This window comes from Heterodontus francisci, unplaced genomic scaffold (assembly GCF_036365525.1).
Source record: "Heterodontus francisci isolate sHetFra1 unplaced genomic scaffold, sHetFra1.hap1 HAP1_SCAFFOLD_185, whole genome shotgun sequence".
NCBI classification, from domain to species: Eukaryota; Metazoa; Chordata; class Chondrichthyes; order Heterodontiformes; family Heterodontidae; genus Heterodontus; species Heterodontus francisci.
The window spans coordinates 557250-571696 of record NW_027140672.1 but is presented as its reverse complement, the minus strand read 5'-3'; positions in this window follow the sequence as shown (position 1 = coordinate 571696).

Here is a 14447-nt window from a genome sequence, read left to right as displayed (position 1 = left end):
AGATAATTAGAATAGACAGAGGATCAGGATGGTAGTAATTGACTGAAACAGGACATAGATAATTAGAATGGACAGAGGATCAGGATGATAGTAATTGACTGAAACAGGACATAAATAATTAGAATGGACAGAGGATCAGGATGATAGTAATTGACTGAAACAGGAAATAAATAATTAGAATGGACAGAGGATCAGGATGATAGTAATTGACTGAAACAGGACATAGATAATTAGAATAGACAGAGGATCAGGATGATAGTAATTGACTGAAACAGGAAAGAAATAATTAGAATAGACAGAGGATCAGGATGATAGTAATTGACTGAAACAGGACATAGATAATTAGAATAGACAGAGGATCAGGATGATAGTAATTGACTGAAACAGGAAAGAAATAATTAGAATAGACAGAGGATCAGGATGATAGTAATTGACTGAAACAGGACATAGATAATTAGAATAGACAGAGGATCAGGATGATAGTAATTGACTGAAACAGGAAAGAAATAATTAGAATAGACAGAGGATCAGGATGATAGTAATTGACTGAAACAGGACATAGATAATTAGAATAGACAGAGGATCAGGATGATAGTAATTGACTGAAACAGGACATAAATAATTAGAATAGACAGAGGATCAGGATGATAGTAATTGACTGAAACAGGACATAGATAATCAGAATGGATAGAGGATCAGGATGATAGTAATTGACTGAAACAGGACATTGATAATTAGAATGGACAGAGGATCAGGATGATAGTAATTGACTGAAACAGGACATAAATAATTAGAATAGACAGAGGATCAGGATGATAGTAATTGACTGAAACAGGACATAGATAATTAGAATGGACAGAGGATCAGGATGATAGTAATTGACTGAAACAGGACATTGATAATTAGAATGGACAGAGGATCAGGGTGATAGTAATTGACTGAAACAGGACATGGATAATTAGAATGGACAGAGGATCAGGAAGATAGTAATTGACTGAAACAGGACATAGATAATTAGAATAGACAGAGGATCAGGATGATTGTAATTGCCTGAAACAGGACATAGATAATTGGAATTGACAGAGGATCAGGATGACAGTAATTGACTGAAACAGGACATATTTAATTGGAATGGACAGAGGATCAGGATGATAGTAATTGACTGAAACAGGACATAGATAATTAGAATTGACAGAGGATCAGGATGATAGTAATTGACTGAAACAGGACATAGATAATTAGCATAGACAGAGGATCAGGATGAATATAATTGACTGAAACAGGACATAGATAATTAGAATGGACAGAGGATCAGGATGATAGTAATTGACTGAAACAGGACATATTTAATTGGAATGGACAGAGGATCAGGATGATAGTAATTGACTGAAACAGGACATAGATAATTAGAATTGACAGAGGATCAGGATGATAGTAATTGACTGAAACAGGACATATTTAATTGGAATGGACAGAGGATCAGGATGATAGTAATTGACTGAAACAGGACATAGATAATTAGAATTGACAGAGGATCAGGATGATAGTAATTGACTGAAACAGGACATAGATAATTAGAATAGACAGAGGATCAGGATGAATATAATTGACTGAAACAGGACATAGATAATTAGAATGGACAGAGGATCAGGATGATAGTAATTGACTGAAACAGGACATAGATAATTAGAATAGACAGAGGATCAGGATGATAGTAATTGACTGAAACAGGACATAGATAATTAGAATAGACAGAGGATGAGGATGAGAGTTATTGACTGAAACAGGACATAGATAATTAGAATGGACAGAGGATCAGGATGATAATAATTGACTGAAACAGGAAAAAGATAATTAGAATAGACAGAGGATCAGGATGATAGTAATTGACTGAAACAGGACATAAATAATTAGAATGGACAGAGGATCAGGATGATATTAATTGACTGAAACCGGACATAGATAATTAGAATAGACAGAGGATCAGGATGATAGTAATTGACTGAAACAGGACATAAATAATTAGAATAGACAGAGGATCAGGATGGTAGTAATTGACTGAAACAGGACATAGATAATTAGAATGGACAGAGGATGAGGATGATAGTAATTGACTGAAACAGGACGTAGATAATTAGAATAGACAGAGGATCAGGATGATACTAATTGATGGAAACAGGACATAATTAATTAGAATGGACAGAGGAAAAGGATGATAGTAATTGACTGAAACAGGACATGGATAAGTAGAATTGACAGAGGATGAGGATGATAGTAATTGAATGAAACAGGACATAGATAATCAGAATGGACAGAGGATCAGGATCATAGTAATTGACTGAAACAGGACATATTTAATTGGAATGGACAGAGGATCAGGATGATAGTAATTGACTGAAACAGGACATAGATAATTAGAATAGACAGAGGATCAGGATGATAGTAATTGACTGAAACAGGATATAGATAATTAGAATGGACAGAGGATCAGGATGATAGTAATTAACTGAAACAGGACATAGATAATTAGAATGTTCAGAGGATCAGGATTATAGTAATTGACTGAAACAGGACATAGATAATTAGAATAGACAGAGGATCAGGATGATAGTAATTGACTGAAACAGGACATAGATAATTAGAATAGACAGAGGATGAGGATGAGAGTTATTGACTGAAACAGGACATAGATAATTGGAATTGACAGAGGATCAGGATGATAGTAATTGACTGAAACAGGACATATTTAATTGGAATGGACAGAGGATCAGGATGATAGTAATTGACTGAAACAGGACATAGATAATTAGAATAGACAGAGGATCAGGATGATAGTAATTGACTGAAACAGGATATAGATAATTAGAATGGACAGAGGATCAGGATGATAGTAATTAACTGAAACAGGACATAGATAATTAGAATGTTCAGAGGATCAGGATTATAGTAATTGACTGAAACAGGACATAGATAATTAGAATAGACAGAGGATCAGGATGATAGTAATTGACTGAAACAGGACATAGATAATTAGAATAGACAGAGGATGAGGATGAGAGTTATTGACTGAAACAGGACATAGATAATTAGAATAGGCAGAGGATCAGGATGATAGTAATTGACTGAAAAAGGACATAAATAATTAGAATGGACAGAGGATCAGGATGATATTAATTGACTGAAACCGGACATAGATAATTAGAATAGACAGAGAGTCAGGATGATAGTAATTGACTGAAACAGGACATAGAGGATTAGAATAGACAGAGGATGAGGATGATAGTCATTGACTACAACAGGAAATAGATAAACAGAATGGACAGAGGATCAGGATGATAGTAATTGACTGATACAGGACATAGATAATTAGAATAGACGGACAGTCAGGAAGATAGTAATTGACTGAAATAGGACATAGATAATTAGAATAGACAGACAGTCAGGAAGATAGTAATTGACTGAAACAGGACATAGATAATTAGAATAGACAGAGGATGAGGATGATAGTCATTGACTACAACAGGAAATAGATAAACAGAATGGACAGAGGATCAGGATGATAGTAAGTGACTGAAACAGGACATAGATAATTGCAATGGACAGAGGATCAGGATGATAGTAATTGACTGAAACAGGACATGGAAAATCAGAATGGTCAGAGGATCAGGATGATAGTAATTGACTGAAACAGGACATAGATAATTAGAATGGACAGAGGATGAGGATGACAGTAATTGACTGAAACAGGAAATAGATAATTAGAATGGACAGAGGATCAGGATGATTGTAATTGACTGAAACAGGACATAGACAATTAGAATGTTCAGAGGATCAGGATGACAGTAATTGACTGAAGCAGGACATAGATAATTAGAAGGGACAGAGGATCAGGATGATAATAATTGACTGAAGCAGGACACTGATGATTAGAATGTTCAGAGGATCAGGATTATAGTAATTGACTGAAACAGGACATAGATAATTAGAATAGACAGAGGATGAGGATGAGAGTTATTGACTGAAACAGGACATAGATAATTAGAATGGACAGAGGATCAGGATGATAGTAATTGACTGAAACAGGACATAAATAATTAGAATGGACAGAGGATCAGGATGATATTAATTGACTGAAACCGGACATAGATAATTAGAATAGACAGAGAGTCAGGATGATAGTAATTGACTGAAACAGGACATAGATAATTAGAATAGACAGAGGATGAGGATCATAGTAATTGACTACAACAGGAAATAGATAAACAGAATGGACAGAGGATCAGGATGATAGTAATTGACTGATACAGGACATAGATAATTAGAATAGACAGAGAGTCAGGAAGATAGTAATTGACTGAAACAGGACATAGATAATTAGAATAGACAGACTGTCAGGAAGATAGTAACTGACTGAAACAGGACATAGATAATTAGAATGGACAGAGGATCAGGATGATAGTAATTGACTGAAACAGGACATAGATAATTAGAATAGACATAGGATCAGGATGATAGTAATTGACTGAAACAGGACATAGATAATTAGAATAGACAGAGAGTCAGGAAGATAGTAATTGACTGAAACAGGACATAGATAATTAGAATAGACAGACTGTCAGGAAGATAGTAACTGACTGAAACAGGACATAGATAATTAGAATGGACAGAGGATCAGGATGATAGTAATTGACTGAAACAGGACATAGATAATTAGAATAGACATAGGATCAGGATGATAGTAATTGACTAATACAGGACATAGATAATTAGAATAGACAGAGGATGAGGATCATAGTAATTGACTACAACAGGAAATAGATAAACAGAATGGACAGAGGATCAGGATGATAGTAATTGACTGATACAGGACATAGATAATTAGAATAGACAGACTGTCAGGAAGATAGTAACTGACTGAAACAGGACATAGATAATTAGAATGGACAGAGGATCAGGATGATAGTAATTGACTGAAACAGGACATAGATAATTAGAATAGACATAGGATCAGGATGATAGTAATTGACTGATACAGGACATAGATAATTAGAATAGACAGAGAGTCAGGAAGATAGTAATTGACTGAAACAGGACATAGATAATTAGAATAGACAGACTGTCAGGAAGATAGTAACTGACTGAAACAGGACATAGATAATTAGAATGGACAGAGGATCAGGATGATAGTAATTGACTGAAACAGGACATAGATAATTAGAATAGACAGACTGTCAGGAAGATAGTAATTGACTGAAACAGGACATAGATAATTAGAATAGACAGAGAGTCAGGAAGATAGTAACTGACTGAAACAGGACATAGATAATTAGAATGGACAGAGGATCAGGATGATAGTAATTGACTGAAACAGGACATAGATACTTAGAATAGACATAGGATCAGGATGATAGTAATTGACTGAAACAGGACATAGATAATTAGAATGGTCAGAGGACCAGGATGATAGTAATTGACTGAAACAGGACATAGATAATTAGAATGGACAGAGGATGAGCATGACAGTAATTGACTGAAACAGGACATAGAAAATTAGATTAGACAGGGGATCAGGATGATAGTAATTGACTGAAACAGGACATAGATTATTAGATTAGACAGGGGATCAGGATGATCGTAATTGACTGAAACAGGACATAGATAATTAGATTAGACATGGGATCAGGATGATAGTAATTGACTGAAACAGGACATAGATAATTAGATTAGACAGGGGATCAGGATGATAGTAATTGACTGAAACAGGATATAGGTAATTAGATTAGACAGGGTATCAGGATGATAGTAATTGACTGAAACAGGACATAGATTATTAGATTAGACAGGGGATCAGGATGATCGTAATTGACTGAAACAGGACATAGATAATTAGATTAGACATGGGATCAGGATGATAGTAATTGACTGAAACAGGACATAGATAATTAGTATGAACAGAGGATCAGGATGATAGTAAGTGACTGAAACAGGACATAGATAATTAGAATAGACAGAGAGTCAGGATGATAGTAATTGACTGAAACAGGACAAAGATAATTATAATAGACAGAGGATCAGGATGATAGTAATTGACTGAAACAGGACATAGATAATTAGTATGGACAGAGGATCAGGATGATAGTAAGTGACTGAAACAGGACATAGATAATTAGAATAGACAGAGGATCAGGATGATAGTTATTGACTGAAACAGGACATAGATAATTAGTATGGACAGAGGATCAGGATGATAGTAAGTGACTGAAACAGGACATAGATAATTAGAATAGACAGAGAGTCAGGATGATAGTAATTGACTGAAACAGGACAAAGATAATTATAATAGACAGAGGATCAGGATGAGAGCAATTGTCTGAAACAGGACATAGATAATTAGAATGGACAGAGGTTCAGGATTATAGTAATTGACTGAAACAGGACATAGATAAGTGGAATCTTCAGAGTATCAGGATTATAGTAATTGACTGAAACAGGACATAGATAATTTGAATGGACAGAGGATCAGGATGATAGTAATTGACTGAAACAGGACGTCGATAATTAGAATAGACAGAGGATCAGGATGATATTTATTGACTGAAACAGGACATAGATAATTAGAATGGACAGAGGATCAGGATTATAGTAATTGACTGAAACAGGACATAGATAATTAGAATGTTCAGAGGATCAGGATGATAGTAATTGACTGAAACAGGACATAGATAATTAGAATAGACAGAGGATCAGGATGATAGTAATTGACTGAAACAGGACATAGATAATTAGAATAGACAGAGGATCAGGATGAATATAATTGACTGAAACAGGACATAGATAATTAGAATGGACAGAGGATCAGGATGATAGTAATTGACTGAAACAGGACATAGATAATTAGAATAGACAGAGGATCAGGATGATAGTAATTGACTGAAACAGGACATAGATAATTAGAATAGACAGAGGATGAGGATGAGAGTTATTGACTGAAACAGGACATAGATAATTAGAATGGACAGAGGATCAGGATGATAATAATTGACTGAAACAGGAAAAAGATAATTAGAATAGACAGAGGATCAGGATAATAGTAATTGACTGAAACAGGACATAAATAATTAGAATGGACAGAGGATCAGGATGATATTAATTGACTGAAACCGGACATAGATAATTAGAATAGACAGAGGATCCGGATGATAGTAATTGACTGAAACAGGACATAAATAATTAGAATAGACAGAGTATCAGGATGGTAGTAATTGACTGAAACAGGACATAGATAATTAGAATGGACAGAGGATGAGGATGATAGTAATTGACTGAAACAGGACGTAGATAATTAGAATAGACAGAGGATCAGGATGATACTAATTGATGGAAACAGGACATAATTAATTAGAATGGACAGAGGAAAAGGATGATAGTAATTGACTGAAACAGGACATGGATAAGTAGAATTGACAGAGGATGAGGATGATAGTAATTGAATGAAACAGGACATAGATAATCAGAATGGACAGAGGATCAGGATCATAGTAATTGACTGAAACAGGACATAGATAATTGGAATTGACAGAGGATCAGGATGATAGCAATTGACTGAAACAGGACATATTTAATTGGAATGGACAGAGGATCAGGATGATAGTAATTGACTGAAACAGGACATAGATAATTAGAATAGACAGAGGATCAGGATGATAGTAATTGACTGAAAGAGGATATAGATAATTAGAATGGACAGAGGATCAGGATGATAGTAATTAACTGAAACAGGACATAGATAATTAGAATGTTCAGAGGATCAGGATTATAGTAATTGACTGAAACAGGACATAGATAATTAGAATAGACAGAGGATCAGGATGATAGTAATTGACTGAAACAGGACATGGATAATTAGAATAGACAGAGGATGAGGATGAGAGTTATTGACTGAAACAGGACATAGATAATTAGAATGGACAGAGGATCAGGATGATAATAATTGACTGAAACAGGATATAGATAATTAGAATAGACAGAGGATCAGGATGATAGTAATTGACTGAAAAAGGACATAAATAATTAGAATGGACAGAGGATCAGGATGATATTAATTGACTGAAACCGGACATAGATAATTAGAATAGACAGAGAGTCAGGATGATAGTAATTGACTGAAACAGGACATAGATAATTAGAATAGTCAGACTGTCAGGAAGATAGTAACTGACTGAAACAGGACATAGATAATTAGAATGGACAGAGGATCAGGATGATAGTAATTGACTGAAACAGGACATAGATAATTAGAATAGACAGACTGTCAGGAAGATAGTAATTGACTGAAACAGGACATAGATAATTAGAATAGACAGAGAGTCAGGAAGATAGTAACTGACTGAAACAGGACATAGATAATTAGAATGGACAGAGGATCAGGATGATAGTAATTGACTGAAACAGGACATAGATACTTAGAATAGACATAGGATCAGGATGATAGTAATTGACTGAAACAGGACATAGATAATTAGAATGGTCAGAGGACCAGGATGATAGTAATTGACTGAAACAGGACATAGATAATTAGAATGGACAGAGGATGAGGATGACAGTAATTGACTGAAACAGGACATAGAAAATTAGATTAGACAGGGGATCAGGATGATAGTAATTGACTGAAACAGGACATAGATTATTAGATTAGACAGGGGATCAGGATGATCGTAATTGACTGAAACAGGACATAGATAATTAGATTAGACATGGGATCAGGATGATAGTAATTGACTGAAACAGGACATAGATAATTAGATTAGACAGGGGATCAGGATGATAGTAATTGACTGAAACAGGATATAGGTAATTAGATTAGACAGGGTATCAGGATGATAGTAATTGACTGAAACAGGACATAGATTATTAGATTAGACAGGGGATCAGGATGATCGTAATTGACTGAAACAGGACATAGATAATTAGATTAGACATGGGATCAGGATGATAGTAATTGACTGAAACAGGACATAGATAATTAGTATGAACAGAGGATCAGGATGATAGTAAGTGACTGAAACAGGACATAGATAATTAGAATAGACAGAGAGTCAGGATGATAGTAATTGACTGAAACAGGACAAAGATAATTATAATAGACAGAGGATCAGGATGATAGTAATTGACTGAAACAGGACATAGATAATTAGTATGGACAGAGGATCAGGATGATAGTAAGTGACTGAAACAGGACATAGATAATTAGAATAGACAGAGGATCAGGATGATAGTTATTGACTGAAACAGGACATAGATAATTAGTATGGACAGAGGATCAGGATGATAGTAAGTGACTGAAACAGGACATAGATAATTAGAATAGACAGAGAGTCAGGATGATAGTAATTGACTGAAACAGGACAAAGATAATTATAATAGAAAGAGGATCAGGATCAGGAGCAATTGTCTGAAACAGGACATAGATAATTAGAATGGACAGAGGTTCAGGATTATAGTAATTGACTGAAACAGGACATAGATAAGTGGAATCTTCAGAGTATCAGGATTATAGTAATTGACTGAAACAGGACATAGATAATTTGAATGGACAGAGGATCAGGATGATAGTAATTGACTGAAACAGGACGTCGATAATTAGAATAGACAGAGGATCAGGATGATATTTATTGACTGAAACAGGACATAGATAATTAGAATGGACAGAGGATCAGGATTATAGTAATTGACTGAAACAGGACATAGATAATTAGAATGTTCAGAGGATCAGGATGATAGTAATTGACTGAAACAGGACATAGATAATTAGAATAGACAGAGGATCAGGATGATAGTAATTGACTGAAACAGGACATAGATAATTAGAATAGACAGAGGATCAGGATGAATATAATTGACTGAAACAGGACATAGATAATTAGAATGGACAGAGGATCAGGATGATAGTAATTGACTGAAACAGGACAAAGATAATTAGAATAGACAGAGGATCAGGATGATAGTAATTGACTGAAACAGGACATAGATAATTAGAATAGACAGAGGATGAGGATGAGAGTTATTGACTGAAACAGGACATAGATAATTAGAATGGACAGAAGATCAGGATGATAATAATTGACTGAAACAGGAAAAAGATAATTACAATAGACAGAGGATCAGGATAATAGTAATTGACTGAAACAGGACACAAATAATTAGAATGGACAGAGGATCAGGATGATATTAATTGACTGAAACCGGACATAGATAATTAGAATAGACAGAGGATCCGGATGATAGTAATTGACTGAAACAGGACATAAATAATTAGAATAGACAGAGGATCAGGATGGTAGTAATTGACTGAAACAGGACATAGATAATTAGAATGGACAGAGGATGAGGATGATAGTAATTGACTGAAACAGGACGTAGATAATTAGAATAGACAGAGGATCAGGATGATACTAATTGATGGAAACAGGACATAATTAATTAGAATGGACAGAGGAAAAGGATGATAGTAATTGACTGAAACAGGACATGGATAAGTAGAATTGACAGAGGATGAGGATGATAGTAATTGAATGAAACAGGACATAGATAATCAGAATGGACAGAGGATCAGGATCATAGTAATTGACTGAAACAGGACATAGATAATTGGAATTGACAGAGGATCAGGATGATAGCAATTGACTGAAACAGGACATATTTAATTGGAATGGACAGAGGATCAGGATGATAGTAATTGACTGAAACAGGACATAGATAATTAGAATAGACAGAGGATCAGGATGATAGTAATTGACTGAAACAGGATATAGATAATTAGAATGGACAGAGGATCAGGATGATAGTAATTAACTGAAACAGGACATAGATAATTAGAATGTTCAGAGGATCAGGATTATAGTAATTGACTGAAACAGGACATAGATAATTAGAATAAACAGAGGATCAGGATGATAGTAATTGACTGAAACAGGACATGGATAATTAGAATAGACAGAGGATGAGGATGAGAGTTATTGACTGAAACAGGACATAGATAATTAGAATGGACAGAGGATCAGGATGATAATAATTGACTGAAACAGGATATAGATAATTAGAATAGACAGAGGATCAGGATGATAGTAATTGACTGAAAAAGGACATAAATAATTAGAATGGACAGAGGATCAGGATGATATTAATTGACTGAAACCGGACATAGATAATTAGAATAGACAGAGAGTCAGGATGATAGTAATTGACTGAAACAGGACATAGATAATTAGAATAGACAGAGGATGAGGATGATAGTAATTGACTACAACAGGAAATAGATAAACAGAATGGACAGAGGATCAGGATGATAGTAATTGACTGATACAGGACATAGATAATTAGAATAGACGGACAGTCAGGAAGATAGTAATTGACTGAAACAGGACATAGATAATTAGAATAGACAGACAGTCAGGAAGATAGTAATTGACTGAAACAGGACATAGATAATTAGAATAGACAGAGGATCAGGATGATAGTAATTGACTGAAACAGGACATAGATAATTGCAATGGACAGAGGATCAGGATGATAGTAATTGACTGAAACAGGACATGGAAAATCAGAATGGTCAGAGGATCAGGATGATAGTAATTGACTGAAACAGGACATAGATAATTAGAATGGACAGAGGATGAGGATGACAGTAATTGACTGAAACAGGAAATAGATAATTAGAATGGACAGAGGATCAGGATGATTGTAATTGACTGAAACAGGACATAGACAATTAGAATGTTCAGAGGATCAGGATGACAGTAATTGACTGAAGCAGGACATAGATAATTAGAAGGGACAGAGGATCAGGATGATAATAATTGACTGAAGCAGGACACAGATGATTAGAATGTTCAGAGGATCAGGATTATAGTAATTGACTGAAACAGGACATAGATAATTAGAATAGACAGAGGATGAGGATGAGAGTTATTGACTGAAACAGGACATAGATAATTAGAATGGACATGGGATCAGGATGATAATAATTGACTGAAACAGGATATAGATAATTAGAATAGACAGAGGATCAGGATGATAGTAATTGACTGAAACAGGACATAAATAATTAGAATGGACAGAGGATCAGGATGATATTAATTGACTGAAACCGGACATAGATAATTAGAATAGACAGAGAGTCAGGATGATAGTAATTGACTGAAACAGGACATAGATAATTAGAATAGACAGAGGATGAGGATCATAGTAATTGACTACAACAGGAAATAGATAAACAGAATGGACAGAGGATCAGGATGATAGTAATTGACTGATACAGGACATAGATAATTAGAATAGACAGAGAGTCAGGAAGATAGTAATTGACTGAAACAGGACATAGATAATTAGAATAGACAGACTGTCAGGAAGATAGTAACTGACTGAAACAGGACATAGATAATTAGAATGGACAGAGGATCAGGATGATAGTAATTGACTGAAACAGGACATAGATAATTAGAATAGACAGAGAGTCAGGAAGATAGTAATTGACTGAAACAGGACATAGATAATTAGAATAGACAGAGGATCAGGATGATAGTAATTGACTGAAACAGGACATAGATAATTAGAATAGACAGAGAGTCAGGAAGATAGTAATTGACTGAAACAGGACATAGATAATTAGAATAGACAGACTGTCAGGAAGATAGTTACTGACTGAAACAGGACATAGATAATTAGAATGGACAGAGGATCAGGATGATAGTAATTGACTGAAACAGGACATAGATAATTAGAATAGACATAGGATCAGGATGATAGTAATTGACTGATACAGGACACAGATAATTACAATAGACAGAGAGTCAGGAAGATAGTAATTGACTGAAACAGGACATAGATAATTAGAATAGACAGACTGTCAGGAAGATAGTAACTGACTGAAACAGGACATAGATAATTAGAATAGACATAGGATCAGGATGATAGTAATTGACTGAAACAGGACACAGATAATTAGAATGGTCAGAGGACCAGGATGATAGTAATTGACTGAAACAGGACATAGATAATTAGAATAGACAGAGGATGAGGATCATAGTAATTGACTACAACAGGAAATAGATAAACAGAATGGACAGAGGATCAGGATGATAGTAATTGACTGATACAGGACATAGATAATTAGAATAGACAGAGAGTCAGCAAGATAGTAATTGACTGAAACAGGACATAGATAATTAGAATAGACAGACTGTCAGGAAGATAGTAACTGACTGAAACAGGACATAGATAATTAGAATGGACAGAGGATCAGGATGATAGTAATTGACTGAAACAGGACATAGATAATTAGAATAGACATAGGATCAGGATGATAGTAATTGACTGATACAGGACATTGATAATTAGAATAGACAGAGAGTCAGGAAGATAGTAATTGACTGAAACAGGACATAGATAATTAGAATAGACAGACTGTCAGGAAGATAGTAACTGACTGAAACAGGACATAGATAATTAGAATAGACATAGGATCAGGATGATAGTAATTGACTGAAACAGGACATAGATAATTAGAATGGTCAGAGGACCAGGATGATAGTAATTGACTGAAACAGGACATAGATAATTAGAATGGACAGAGGATGAGGATGACAGTAATTGACTGAAACAGGACATAGAAAATTAGATTAGACAGGGGATCAGGATGATAGTAATTGACTGAAACAGGACATAGATTATTAGATTAGACAGGGGATCAGGATGATCGTAATTGACTGAAACAGGACATAGATAATTAGATTAGACATGGGATCAGGATGATAGTAATTGACTGAAACAGGACATAGATAATTAGATTAGACAGGGGATCAGGATGATAGTAATTGACTGAAACAGGATATAGGTAATTAGATTTGACAGGGTATCAGGATGATAGTAATTGACTGAAACAGGACATAGATTATTAGATTAGACAGGGGATCAGGATGATCGTAATTGACTGAAACAGGACATAGATAATTAGATTAGACATGGGATCAGGATGATAGTAATTGACTGAAACAGGACATAGATAATTAGTATGAACAGAGGATCAGGATGATAATAAGTGACTGAAACAGGACATAGATAATTAGAATAGACAGAGAGTCAGGATGATAGTAATTGACTGAAACAGGACAAAGATAATTATAATAGACAGAGGATCAGGATGATAGTAATTGACTGAAACAGGACATAGATAATTAGTATGGACAGAGGATCAGGATGATAGTAAGTGACTGAAACAGGACATAGATAATTAGAATAGACAGAGGATCAGGATGATAGTTATTGACTGAAACAGGACATAGATAATTAGTATGGACAGAGGATCAGGATGATAGTAAGTGACTGAAACAGGACATAGATAATTAGAATAGACAGAGAGTCAGGATGATAGTAATTGACTGAAACAGGAC